The sequence below is a fragment of the Lepidochelys kempii genome, chromosome 10 (assembly GCF_965140265.1).
Source record: "Lepidochelys kempii isolate rLepKem1 chromosome 10, rLepKem1.hap2, whole genome shotgun sequence".
Classification (NCBI taxonomy): domain Eukaryota; kingdom Metazoa; phylum Chordata; order Testudines; family Cheloniidae; genus Lepidochelys; species Lepidochelys kempii.
In genome coordinates, this window is record NC_133265.1 from 48,931,489 (window position 1) to 48,945,921 (window position 14,433).

The following is a 14,433-nucleotide window of genomic DNA, read 5'->3' on the forward strand; positions in this document are numbered from 1 at the left end:
GATGCAGCAGGTGTGAGGTTCCCTTCCTCCACAAATGGTCCTCAGTTCCCTCTCTGTGTCATGTGGAACCAGGAGAGTGATCACTACGTAGAGTATTTGGAGATGGAAACGGTTCCCCTTTCAACCCTGCTAGCTTCCAGCTCATCCTCTTAACTGCTCAGAAAAGTCTGCTTGGGGTCAATAGTCCATCATTCCATCCTTTGCCAGAAACGTTCCTTCCCCCATCCAGCGTTCCTGGGCTGAGGGTTTGGAGGAAGCCTTGCCAGGCTGGAGCCTCGACACTAATGCCTCTTCATTCCTGTGGTACAATGGGAGAAAGGCAGGCTGGATTCAAACTGGCCCCCAGCCACTTGCCTCCTCTGAATGAAGCCGCCCTCCCTCAGCGGAGACCTCCTCCAAACCTCTGCTCGGCGACCCCTGCCTGCTGAATTATTGACGAGAGCTAATGTGTGCGTAGGTTGGCACGGCTCACTGTGACCTTGATATCCCATTTCAGTGTGGCTTTCCCTCGCTGCTCCTGTTTTGTGTTGGGGCCAAGATAACCTGTTCAAGCTCACTCGCTCTCTCCCTCTCCATATCTTCTTCCCACTGTCCTTTCGGCTCAGCGACTGGCTTCTGGGGAATGAGTGCTACGAGGGGAGAGGACCCCAACCAATGGCAAGGGTGTGGGGAAACAAACGGGAACTTACGGGCAATTACAATATGCCCCTGGGGCCTGGTTCTGCTCTCACTTACACCAGCCTTCCACTGGAGTAGCACAAACGTGATTATTTCAATGACAGTAACACCAAGAGGCCCCATTGTGCTCAGTGGTGTCCAGTCAGGGAGGGTTCCTGACTCAGAGAGGTTCCAATGTAAATAGACAAGGGGTGGGAGAGGAAACCGAGTCACTGAGCAGTGAAGTGACGTGCTCAATGTCTCACACAACAGGCCAGGAATAGAGGCCAGGGCTCCTGGCTGCCAGTTCAGTGCCCTAGCCACTGGATGGCAAGTTCTTCTCTTACGTGGTTGCCAAGGAGTGAGCAGCCTAGAGAAACTTCTTCCTGCCTGACGCTCGGCTTGTCAGCCTGGATCTCAGGATCTGCCATGCTCTGCCTCCTGGAGTGAATTCCGGTTACATACGCCTCTTTCTGAGGATCGTTGTAAAGTTCCAAGAGAAATGAAAAACAAATAATAATCATTAGGAACCACTGCAGAGTGGGGTGAGGGAGAGGAAAGGAAGAACGAAAGAGATGGGGAAAGTAAAGTAAAAAGAGGGGAAGGAGAGCACTGGGACGAGACTGGATTCTGACTTAGGGGACAGTGGTTGCAGAGAGAAAATCTCTTGTGTCTGCTTTAAACAAGTGCTCCCCCAGCATTGCGAGGGGTGGAGCGGCCTGGGTGATCATGCTATGGCTACAAAAGAGCTAGTGTGAACCCAGCCTCAGAGTACTGCAGGGGAACTCACCCCCTTGGAGTTCTGGGCCAAGTCTCCGAGACCTCTCCGGGTGCTGAGCTGGGCCCTGATTTTCTCTTGCTTGCCCCATGCTTAGAGAGCTCCTTGTGTCTCCCGCTCCCCTCCTCGTCAGCTGCTTGCTCTGCCATCCATCCCCTGCTCCTCTCAGGGAATCCATGGAACCTTTCACCCTGAGCTGAAGCTGCTGAATGTGTCTGTCTCCAGCAGCTGCTTCTTTGCACCGTTGCTCATAAACGTCCAGGTAATTTAGTGCCTGCAGTGCACTAAAGCAACAGCCCTGTCAGAGGCTCTGCTTCGACACAAAGGAGTCTTGGCCTCCCACTCTTATGTCACTCACATGGCCTATAAGTCTCACTAAACAATGAGAACCTGGGTGCTTGTCTTAGGCTCTTAACATCTCATTTTAACCCCTTCAGTGTCTCTTGTTGCCCCCTGGCTTCACCCCAACTCCTGCCCTGCTCCTGCATCATGCTGTATTGGGGTTTCTCCCAGATGTGAATGGGGAGCCGGTGCTCTCAGTCCAGTTCCTAGAAGGCAGCTGCCAACATCACAATCAGCACTAATTAGCCCTCTCTTCAGCTGTCTCAGTAGAGTGTGGCTCACAAGTGTCCCAGAGCAGCTGCAGCAGCCCTACAATTAATCAAGCTGTCCCATAATGGAGATGCTCTTCTCTGTGGTTTCACAGCCAGCCACGCCCTCCATCTGCTTCTCTTCTCTGGCTTCCTCTGCCTCTGATTGCGTCCTGCTCAATGCTAGCTGCTGCCTGCTCCTTGCTGCTGTCTTTTGCTCCGCTCTGTTCTGCGGCAGGCATCTTGTTGGTTCCTCCACGGGGCTGCCTGTTTGCTGAGTGCTGAGAGCGAGAGTGGGAGAATGCATTAGAGGTGGGCACAGAGAACCGCAGTGCTGGGACAGTGTGTGTTCCCAAGGCCCGTTCCCAAGTGCAGGCCCACACACACAGCTCCGAAGTGAGGATGACAGACAGTGCATTAACCCCTGCGCAAGTCATCCTTACCAAGTCATGGCTGAGTCATGCCTGACAGCAAGCACTTGGTCACCAGCTCTGCCAAGAGACCAGCCTTTCTCCTGGCCCAATGTTGCCCCTGTGCAGTGTTGCCCCCTCTATGCCCAGCGACAGTGCATGGCATCCCCTGGGGTGACTGATTTCTGCTAAGAAGGAGTAACCCTTCTGCCCGTCAGAGTTGGCAGCAACAAGGGCCAGGTTCAATATCTAGGGGATCCATTCCAATAACACAATGCAAACCGGCTCGAGCCCCCACCCAGTGACCTGGGACAAATATATACCACCCCGCTGGGCGCCTCCAAGAGGCAATACTTCCCCTCTCGCAAGCACCTAGTCTGAGTGTAGCAAAAAGCCTTTTAATAACAGAGAGAAACAATGTGGCATTATGTTGGGGAAACACCACCAACAGGATTCATAACACAACCCATGAGCAAAAAACCCACCCCAAGCAAATTGGGGCATGTCCTTTCCCTTTGGTTCTTGAGTCCAGCAACCCCAAATCACCCAAAGTCCCAAAAGTCCAATGACCCAAAAGTCTCTGTCCCTGGTCAGGGCAGCCCCAGAGTTCAAAAGTTTATCTACAGAGCTTTACCTCCCAACCTGGGTGGAGATGGGGGTGGAGGTAAGAGGCACCTTACATGATCTGAAGCTGACCGCCCCACAGCTCCATAGGCCTTCGCTCCACTCTTCCAGCCGCCCCACAAATTGCTTCGCTCAGCTCCGCTCTGCTCTGCTGCCCACACGCAGCTCCCGCCATCCCACGAACTGCTCCACCAGCTGATCTGCGAACTGCTCCGCATCCCACCAGCAGCTCCCGCCGTCCTATGAACTGCTCCCCCAGCCTGTCCACCAGGCACTCCAGCCGTCCCGCAAACTGTTCCACCATATATCTTCAGGCTCCCCCACTACTTAACACAACACTCAGTGATTTCAGCTCTTAGTCAGTTCAGCTCTTTGGTGAATTCAGCTTGTAGTAGGGGAGCCTCAGTGCTGGTGCACCATTAGCCCAAAGTGAGCTCAGCAGCCTATAGCTAGACTTCTAATGAATTCGCTCTGATATTCCACAGTGGAGAGAGGAGGAAGTGCAATTAGCATGTAAGGCCCTCACCAAGGGGCCCATGCCACCAAGTATTAATACTTGGTCCCCACCCTCTCTCAATTCACAGAGTTTTGGAACCCATGACCCTTGCCTAGCGAGTGCTACTTAGTTGATGGTGAGTCCCTCCATCATAACAAAAGGCCAAGTACAGTTCCAAGCACAGTTCGCATAATCAGGGTAATAACAATTTATTCTTCCTGCCACAATAACAGAGACACTGGGGATCCCACAGCAGCCAAAGTGACTGTTTGGGCAGCTATGGCCTCATTCTAGGCGGGGTGGGTGTGCCTATGCAAATGAGATCGGCCCCTGAAGTTCTTTTCCACAACTTGCCACACCGCACCACCAGATGTCAGGGAGCAGCTCATCCTGACACTGCTTACAAAGGAATAAAAAGAGAGTAATTCTACATGAGCGAACAAAACCGAGGGTCAGAAGCTGGCTGGAGGTGCCGTAGTTGTGGGCGTGAAGCACATCCATGGTGTTAAGGCTCAGAGTGGGATGGTGGCATGTAAACCACTGCCTAATAAGGTAATAGAATGTAGAATTTAAAGCCAGAAGGCCCACCGGCTCATTGGGTCTGACGGCCTGTCTCCCAGGCCAGGAACCCAGCCAGCACCCGCCAAACCAACAGCTGAAATTAGACCAAGGTATTACAGCCCACAGGAGACTAATCTGTTATATGCCACAGGCAAAGAGCAGGAGGGAGCAAGATGCACCAAGGCCCCTGCAATGGCAGAAAATTGTTCAAGTGAGATATACCCAGATAATTCCACCAAGTGACCCACACACCATGCTGCAGAGGAAGGCGAATTCCTCCCTCCCCTCCCCCCCCACACCCACCCTCCAAGGCCAGTCCAGCCTGGGGGGAAATTCCTTCCTGATCCCACATTCAGCGACCAGCTAGACCCAGCTCCACACCAAGGGTGACTAAAGGCATCACCCCTCATGGGAGTGTGCAACAGAGCAGTGTCTACAGCACCCTGTGACGGTACAGCTTATGCTCAGCTCTGTGGGAGGGGCTGGACACATGGCCCCAGGCCTCCTCCTTTGGGACTCATGCTAAAGTGAGCAGGAGGCTGCTTGTGCCTTTTTTCCAGTGCTCAGAGCTAGTTGCCAGCTAGTCCTTAGCACAGGGGTATTTTTGTGGTGACAGTGCAATTGTCAGGGGTGCGTTTGGACTCTGTCTGCTGTTACTGTATAGAAATTCTTCTGAACATTGCTGTAAGTCACTGAAGTTTAAACAAGGAAAAGCATTCTCAGGTAGTGGTGCTGGAGAGAGGGGGGGCTTTCTCTGTATGATTCCCATGCTAGGGTGGAGCGGGAGCTGCCAGGTCTGTCTCTACCGTAATGCTCTCATGTCTGTATTGTATTGGACCTCACTGTGACTGAGGCTGGCCCTCTCCTGATGGTCTGTAAAGCTGTGATGGATTTCTCTAAAGGCAAAATAAATTAAGGGAAGCATCTTACTTGGATCTGGATCAAGGTTTAAAGTCAAACAGGTTCTCCATTGAGCACCGTCTCTGGCCTGGTACTATCCACCTGCACCGTTTATGACTGACTAATGACTGTAGTAGCATGTCAATTCTTTATGTTGTGCTATAGAGGTGGGCAAACTATGGCCTGCGGGCCACATCCAGCCCACGGGACCGTCTTGCCCGGCCCCTGAACTCCTGGCCTGGGAGGCTAGCCCCTGGCCCCTCCCCCACTGTTCCCCCTTCCCCTGCAGCCTCAGCTCACTGCACCATCGGTGCAATGCTCTGGGCTGCAAGATCCTGGGGAAGCACAGCTGCAGAGCCACGGCCTAACCCTGTGCTCTGTGCTGCATGGTGCGGCTGCCTGTCCTGGTACAGCCATGCTGCCCACCACCGGTGCTTCAGGCAGTGCAGTAAGGGGACAGGGAGCAGGGGGTGTTGGATAGAGGACAGGGGAGTTCCGGGGGTGGTCAGGGGCTGGGGGTGTGGATAGGGGTCGGGGTGGTCAGACGGCGGGGAACAGGGGGGTTGAATGGGAGCAGGAGTTCCAGGGGGGCAGTCCAGAAGGAGAGGAGAGGTTGGATGGGGTGGCGGGGGGCAGTTAGGAGTGGTAGATCCGGGGGCAGTCAGGGAGAAGGGATGGTTGGATGGGGCAAGGGTCCCGGGGGCGGTCAGGGGACAGAGAGCGGGGTGGGGTGGATGGGGCAGGGGTCACTGGGGGGCCATCAGGGGGCGAGACGCGGGGGGAGGGTCGGATAGGGGGCGGGAGATGGGCCATGCCAACCAGCCCTCCATACAATTTCAGAAACCGGATGCGGCCCTCAGGCCAAAAAGTTTGCCCGCCCCTGTGCTAGATGCATGTGGACGAAGCCTCTCCAGGTTGTGTGGGACAGATCTCCAAGAGCAAAGCACCCCTAGTGATTAGTCCGTACGTTCCCCTTATGAGCAGGTTCTATCTCTATCTCCCTACAGCACAGCACAAGCCCAGGTAGTGCTGAGGATGGGGTCCTTCATAACCTAAAGATGGTCCAAGACTCCAACTGGAAACCTAGGAGAAATGAGCATGCTCCATCTCTCTCCAGCCCCAAATGAGGCCTGGGGATGCGGGGAGCCTTTTCCTTTGTAACCTGGCCCAGCTGGTTCCACCCACCCTACAGCCCAGAGTAAGCATGCTGTCCTGCCCGACCTAGCATGCTGGCTCCACCACTGTGACCTAGAGTGAGGATAAGTGACGCTGAGTGTGCTGTCCTGCCTAACCTAGCCTGCTCCATCTTTCTCCAGGCAGCCCTGCATGGCATTAGTGGGTGCTATGCTGCGATCACAGCTAATCTGGACATGCTTCATTTCCTTACCCCCTAGCCTGTCACAGGAGCAATGTGCTATTCCTCACATTGCGAACATTTCCTATCTACCACGGTGCTGGGATCCTTGTATAATTTGCCTTTTAAAATGATAATTCCCCATTAAACAGAGATATTTAGCCTAATATAAGTAGACAGATCAGTCAAGGTAGTAATGTACTCCAGTTCCCAAATGTTTAGTTTCCTTTGGCTAAACTTGCCTGTAAAAGCTCTTTTTCTCCTCCGTGGACGAGAATAACAGCTTTGACCTTGAAGGGAGGAAAGAGGAGGGTTTTTTACTGTTTTTCTTCCAAAATATTCAAGTGAGAGGGATTTTTGCTTAAACAATTTATGCCCTGTGGATAGATTTATTCCGTTCATCTGCCAGCCACAAGAAAGCCCTGTTAGTCCCCAGGGCGTTTTTTCAGATCCGGTAAATCCTGCACATTAAATCTGCTCACAAACATGAGGGACCAATCACCCTGGCTAGAGCCAGCTATGGCACTGGCAGGTGTCAGGAGTCTCCCACTCCGCTGCTAGGCCCCTAGGCAGCCATGGGACTTGATGCAGCTCTTCCAGTATGCCCTGCAGCACCCCTGTGATTCCAGTCCTGAGCCCTCCTGCCGCTCTGCTAAGCAGCTCACCCACTCCTGGAGTACCAGTCCTGAGCTCCCCATACAGCTCTGCCAATGCACCCCACTCATGGCCTTCCCACTGTTCCGTATACCTATAATGACCTCTCACAGCTCAGCTGATGTCCAGCAATCCTGTTCTTTCAGCCCTGAGTCCTTACACATAGGTCTCTTTTCCCAGGCCTGCATAGTTCTCCTACATCTCATGCTTCTGTCTTACATTGTACGGAGGTGCCTATTGCTATAGTACAGTGTATAAGCTACTGATCGGGGCTCTTCTGCTGTTGCTCCTGGATTTATCCCTGCAATTGTAACTCGCTCAAACATTTTGGGATAAAGTGTGTGTAAAAAGCAAACAATGCCAAACACAACAAAGCTGGTTTGTACTGTGTTACTGTCCATTCTGCCAAAGCCCCTCCTGACCTCTACCCGCAACCCCCATGACTAGCATGAACTTCTGCCCGGTCTTGCTAGTACACTTCTGTCCTGACTTTTAGCATCCCCACTATACTGCCCTTTGGCTGACCCCGCACGGTCCAGTGGATGGGGACCTGGGTTCTATTCCCAGCTCTGCTACTGACTAGCTGTGTGATCCTAGACAAGACAGCTCTGTGCTTCAGTTTCCCCTCCCACCCATTGTCTGTTTACATTGTAAGGTTTTGGGAGCAGCGACTGTGTCTCATTGTAGTGTGCTTTAGACACTAGAGCCCCTATTTCAGTTGGGGCTACCATAATACAAATAATAGTCAGCATTTTCTTTTTAATATATGATGTCCATTAGGATGATACTGAGATCTCCAAGCTCTTCCATTTGTGATCTGAGCCATATTTGAACCTATGGTATGTCTTCCGGGATGGGCAGCCAGTTTGCTTTGCCACACTGGTGCTTTTTATTTCCTTACTGCTTAGATTTTCTGTCTCCTTCTTCACTCCGATGGATGCCAGCACAATGCTTGAGGAAAAGATAGGCGTAACGTCTGATCCCAACACCTCAGAACTTCAGGGGAGGTTTGAGTTTGGCTCAAGGCCTGCCTCTGACTGTATGTGGTTTAATTTGATAGACTCCCCACTGCAGACAGCCAGTGTCTCTCGTGCCCCTATGGAAGTGTTGTGTTCACCAACATCCTAAACAAATACTGCATCTTTGCAGGACCCAATGTCAAGGAGAGTTTTCTCAAATCGTGTACTCCTCTCCACACACATGAATCTATCTCTATGTTACCTGTACAGTAGCTATATTCAGTTGGGATGTTTATCCTTAGTTTTATCTAATACTCTTTGGTCATGAAATCAGACTGGGGATCTAACAAGAACAGGATTTGTCACACCATTTCTGGTACTTCCTGGTTTCTGGCTGGGGTAGAAGTATTACAGTTTGTGTAGTATTTCTGCAACTGGATGGAATCAGGGAGCGGGGAGCTGAGTGAAAATGAAACGTACAAGAAACTATGCACACATTTTCTGGGCTTCATAAAAGTTCCGGGTCAAAGGTTCAGGTCTCAGTTTCTATTTTCATAGAAAGAACACCCAATTTTCAATGAATTGGTTTGCTCATCTCTAACTATACCACCCATGTTCCACCTAACTAGCAAAGTGACCTGCTGCTGTGCCTAAATTGTCTGAAAGCTTTTGACCCATGAATAGAACTTCCACCGTGCTCACCCCGTTAACAGATGTCTAACAATAACATCTTGCATTCCCATAGCACTTTACATCCCAAAGGATCCCAGTGTTGTTTGTGTATAGGAATGGCAGCTCCCCCCCTGGAAATGGCGTTATCGGTACCTCTCAAGTGGAAGGTGGGAGTACACAGTCACAACACTGCATGACAATCTGGGACAGGACTTAGAACTAAGTAGAATGGAAGGCTTTTCATTCATCCCCCAAGTTACCCTTCGAATCTGAGGTTTAAACAAACCCCAAATTCAGAGAACACCGTCAGCTGCCAAGCTTCACCTAGGTTAATGCTGAAACCATGCAAAGCTGCTAGTTTCTATCATTTTGAACCATAAGTTGCCCCGTTTGCTCAACACTGGTTCCAGATTTGTGCAAACCTCTCAACACGATTATTGTTGTGTGTATTGCAGTAACACCTAGAGGCCCACCAGGGCCTGTTGTGATAAGTGGGCCTAAAAGTTTGCCCTAATTGTGAGTTCAACTGTAATAAACAAGTGTAAGTTCATAAGTTGTCACAATAACCTATAAGAACAAATGTTGGTGGGAAAAGGTACGAAAGGAAGACTGAATTAGTCCAAACAAAAAGGCCTCCTGATATAACTCAAGGACTGTGTTAAGTTCATGCTTAGTAAACAAGAGAAGTGTTGAACCAGATCAGTGAACCAAAATTGGGGTGTTGGAAACTAGGCCTAGTTGGCGGACAAAATAATGAGCGGCTGGGCTATTCCATCACCACTCCCTTTGTGGGTCCTTAAAGAAAGGGACTTCGGGGGGAAAATTGGCAACCGGAGCAAGCTTCACCATCATGGCTGCCATCCCCACAATCTCCTGATCCTGAAAGAAGTCTTGACCTGACCAGGCCAAAGAGAGGGACCCAGATAACATCACCACCTCTACTGGCTTCAGCTGAATCCCACACACCGCCTGGGATGAAATGGGATCAGACTTTAACAACAACAGCTGCAGCCCGTCTGAACTAACTTTGTCTCTTTTCCCCAAAGGACAGTCATTACCATCTTTGGTACCACCCAAGAGATCTTCAGTTGAGGGTTTTTTCCTCTAAAGATTCTCTCCAGCTAAAGGGAAAGGGAACAAAGGGTCCTGTTAAAATGAAAGCCTCACATAATCCTTTGTATTTCAAGTGCTTTGACTGTTTTTTCCTTCTTTTCTGTATCTTTAATAAAAGGTTAAAAGGATTTTTAACAGTGTGTTTGCCATGGCACTAAGCAGGCTGAGGTCTCTGTAGACCAAACCCTGAACCTTGTTAGCAATGTTTACTGTTGGACAGCGACTATCTAATGTTAACATCTTTAGCCCATATATTCCACTAACCCATCATTCCAGGCAGTGTGGAGACCAAGTGACTTGTCCATGGTCCCACAGCAGGGCAGTGGCAGAGCCAGGAATGAAACCCAGATCTCCAGAGTAGTCTCATGCCAATGACCCTATCCACTAGACCACACTGTCTCCTTGGGCTCAGGGTCAGGTTTTTGATGGCACATGAAGCCAGGTGAGTTTCGCGTGGTTCAGGGGTTACTCCAGGAAAGGTTCACGCAGCTCTCTGTGACGAATCCTGTTTCCATGCCGGGGTGCTGGTTCAGTACTGAAGAGTGCCACCTATTGGCAAGAGCCCTTTGCTATTTGTAGCACATGTGCAGTACTTGGTATGTAGATGTTCATCATCACCATTGGCAAACAAGCCCTGACTATAGACCAGATGGAGCAGTGCACCTTGAGAAGAGGGTGAGACGATAGTAAAACCGTCACTGCAGAGAGAGAGGAGTTATCTAATAGACTGAGCAGGTGGCTGAGCGCCAGGTACTCACGAATGCTAGTCCTGGCTCTAACACCGGTTCCCTCTGTGACCTTGTGCAAATCACGTAACCTCCTCTCTGCTTCAGTTTCGCTTCATATGCAGAGGAGATTATAACCCTTAGCCACTCACAGGGTTGTCGGGAGGGTTACTCAGTTAATGTGCGGATAGTACTTTGAAGAGGGAAAGAGACACATTAGCGCTGATTATTATTTTATTACATCCTCCCTCCCAAACATACTGTCACCCGCTCACGAACGTACCTTGCTCCCAGAGGCCTCCTGTCACTGTAGTTAGATGTTGCCCTTTCAGTCCAGGTCTAGAAGTGCCTCACAGAAGTGGGTGAGTCTCATTACCCCAAGTTTGCACCAAGGCACAGCAGTGATATGTTTTACCTAAGGTGAAAGAGCAACTGGTAATCCCCAGAGATAGGATCAGAACCAGGTCTTCTAACTCTGCAGCTACTGCACCATGCGGTTGCCTATGGGTGCTTGGAGCACAGGAGTCACCCGGGTTCGTTTCTACTATGTAAATGTACTTTCCAATGGGAGCTTCCCCCCCACTGCCCTTCCTTCTGATACTTCATTTAAATACACGCTAGAAACACTGAAGATGGAAACAGCCTCCTGATATCGGATCATCTTGTCCGTTCCCTTCAAGACTATTCCCTACCGTAACCTGTCAAACTTTGTCCAATGGAGTTATAAAAGATGCAAGCAGTGGGGCTTCCGCTTCTTCCCATGAGAGGCTCTTCCCCAGCCTAATAGATCACTCTGATCACATCTTTGACATGTAGGAAGCCTATTCTACTTGTGCTGCATATAAACATGTGCTTAAATATCCTCTAAGCAGGGGAGGGCAATAGCCGGGGAGCCTTTTGTTGGGAAAGTAAAGAAGAACTTGTAAAGACCTTGACGCTGTCTGCATGTCTGCTTTGGCTTGCAGCCATTGGACCCATATTTCCAACCACTACAGCCATCCAGGGAAACCCTCCCATGGTCCTTGGATGCAGGGCTTTCACAGAGGATGGCACAGTCCAGTCATGATTGCCTATTCAGCTAGATGTCTCAGTGGTCTTTGGTACCACGGCCCATGGGATTCTGTTCACCCTGTTGTCAACCCTGGGCTTGACTGTACCATTAAGAAGCAGTTCTGGGTGGTGGTGATGTGGAGTAGAGCTGCCTTGCCCCACTTGGAACTCTAAGAGGGATCGGACCAATTCCAACCACGGAGCCTAGGGTGGATGTGCAAGCTGCATGATCCCTCTGTGTGGTGCCGTTCACTCCCCTCTCTGCACAGAGATGAGTCATGTCCTCATCCCCTTTGGGGTCATCTGCTTGGGATGCTAGGAGAGAGCATTCCCCTGCATGCAGGGGTTGGGGCTGGTCACTGGGTGAGACACAAACAGGGCTAGGCTCCATGCTTCCCACCATAAAAAGATCAGTCGCAGACTGGACCAGGCTAGATTTGAAACAGCCAGTGGCAATGGTTCCCCGTGGCCACAGGGCATGTATTTAAGGTGAAGACTTGGATGGCAAGAGTCAATGAAGCAGCACACAATTGTTTTTAATTATTGAAATGAAGGTGTTCCCGGCAGGAGCTGCAGGGCCCTATGCGACCCCAGATGCCACAGCTCCTGTTTTAGCACCCTGCTGAGTGTGATGTTGCAAGCACAGCCAAGAGAGAGGTGTTTATTAAGTCCTGCCTTTTAGACTTGCTCCTGCAACTCCAGAGGTGTGGATTTCATACCAGAGCCAAGCCATTAGGGGACTCCCAGGTTTATCCCAGTGTCAGTGGGGAACTGCTAGAGGTCAAGCAGATTAGCTGAAATGCACTGGAAAAACAAGCTCTCTACAGCTCCACAAGGGAAATGGATTGCAGGTGGATTTTAGGGCCCATTTCTGCATCGTTTTCTAACTAATGTTTTCCCCCATGTGTTTGAATAGATTTAAACCCCAGATTTCTCTAATTCTGGTCAGTATCTGGGCTTTGAACCAAGGAGTATAACTGGATTGACTTTCCAGCGGAACCACCATTTCCTCTTTTTAATTCTCTTCCTCTTCTTTTGCGTGACTTTAGTTCTCCCTTCAGCTCCTGTTCACTCTTTTGGCATTGTCCTGTTTTGCAGGAGAGCATGTCCAGAATTGGATGAGTCACCCCAGATGCTGCAGCACTGTGAATAGGATTTCATGACACCCTAGGTTGGCCAGGCCAGTCCCATCATTCCAGCGTGAAACTTCTGGGCCAGAGCCATCATCTTCTTCCTCCACCTGGGAGATTGCCTGAGGTTGCATGGCAAGGCCGTGAAGGTCAGTCAACACGGTAGGTCCCCAGTTTTTCCTCATTTTCGCCTCCTTTCCATGTAGAGTTTCATGTGCGGCACTGGGAAGGAATAGCCAGACCTCTGGGCAGCCCTGTACTTTCCTCACTAGAAATGAAAGCTCTTCTGAGAGCCAAACCCCATAATGCCTCTCACAGGCAGGATTGCCAAGTCCAGGCCTGATCACAGGAGTCCAGTTCTACCCCCTGAGATTGAGACAGAGGCTGTGGTGTCCCGAGTACTTCAGGGATAAGTCCAGGAATGGGTTGGGGAGAGGAAGATGGACTGAGGAGGATTAAGGCAGAATCCTTGAGGTCCCAGCTCAGTGGACAAAGGGAACCCCAAGGCAACTGTGAGTGAAGGAGGTGACCTGGGTGAGCCTCAGCTGAATCCATGGTGAGTGCCTCAGGCTGTGTCACAATGTGACTGGTGAATGGGAGCTTCTGGAGAGAGAGGCCAGGTGTCATGTGGCTCTGAGTTAGGCAGCTTGCCCGGCACACCAGCCAGCTACTGAAGAGAGGGCTGGCAGCTGGTGGGGAGAGTAGGAGGGCAAGTTTATCTGGGCCCAATAGAGTCAAATATTTGGAGCAGGGACATGAACCAGGGTCTCCCACATCCCAGGCCAGTGCTCTGGGGGGAGAGGCTGTCTTTCAGAGTGCCAGAGGTGCTGTTGTACAACGCTGGTCTGTCAATGAACTGGAACTATCTGGACCAGCCGAAATGAGGGCCAGATTGTGATACCCTGACTCACTCTTGGCCAGATCCCCACCTGGTGTAAATTGGTGTAGCTCCATTGACTTCACTGGAGTGACAGTGATCTACACCAGCTGAGGAGTTGACCCACTGAGTAGCATCTTAACTCCAGGAGTAATCCCGTTGAAATTGATGGGACTGCTCTTGCTAAGCAAGGGGATTCAGACATGGCCCTGGGGGAACCGGAGAAGCTGCTGGTGCCAGCTTCAGGGAGTTTCCCATCCTTGAGCAGAGGGGAGCTGGAATTTCCCCAACCGTGGGCAGGGTTCAAAAGTCTGGGGGCCTCGTTTAAAATGAGGAAGCTAGGAGTGGGCAGAGCTGTTTGGCACCTGGGGTACTAAAGGAGGGATGGGAGTGGCCATGGAAGGAGGCAGCACAAAGAGCATGGATGAGGTCCAAAAGCACCTAGATTTGTTCCTACTGCCATAGAGGCTTGAAGATGGTCACTCCCCAAGGCACAGACATGCTGGGCTCTCAGCCCCACATTTTGTCGTTCTTCTGTCTGGCACAAACTCCAGCCAGCAGGCAGGGTATACCAGGGTCACCTCCTTCTTGAGCTGAGGCCAGCAATGGAGTGGGACAGGAGCAGAGGGCCAGATCCTCACAGTAACTAGCTGTTGTTCCATTGACTTCAATGAGGTGAGGCCAGTTACATCAGCTGATGGTCCTAGCCAATTATGTGAGTCTATATCAAAATGGAGATGGGGCCAGAGGGTGCTAGGGATCTGAGCAAGCGTGGTGGGGACAAACAGAGGGAAGTGGCTAGCACAGCTGGGGGTTAGAACAGGCAGGGACACACATTAAATGGTGTCACTATGGGGAGGTGCAGGGGACCTAAGCGAATACA

General features: G+C 50.9%; 1 protein-coding gene across 3 annotated transcripts in view; it reads left to right on the forward strand.

Annotated features, from left to right (window-relative positions):
- The window catches only part of LINGO1 (leucine rich repeat and Ig domain containing 1), a 462,452-nt gene that overhangs the window by 269,979 nt on the left and 178,040 nt on the right, over positions 1-14,433 (forward strand). For all 3 annotated transcript variants that reach the window (XR_012153954.1, XM_073303476.1, XM_073303473.1), the window contains exon 4: positions 12,642-12,835. The gene's annotated coding sequence lies outside the window, so the exon portion shown is untranslated. The remainder of the gene's footprint in view (positions 1-12,641; positions 12,836-14,433) is intronic.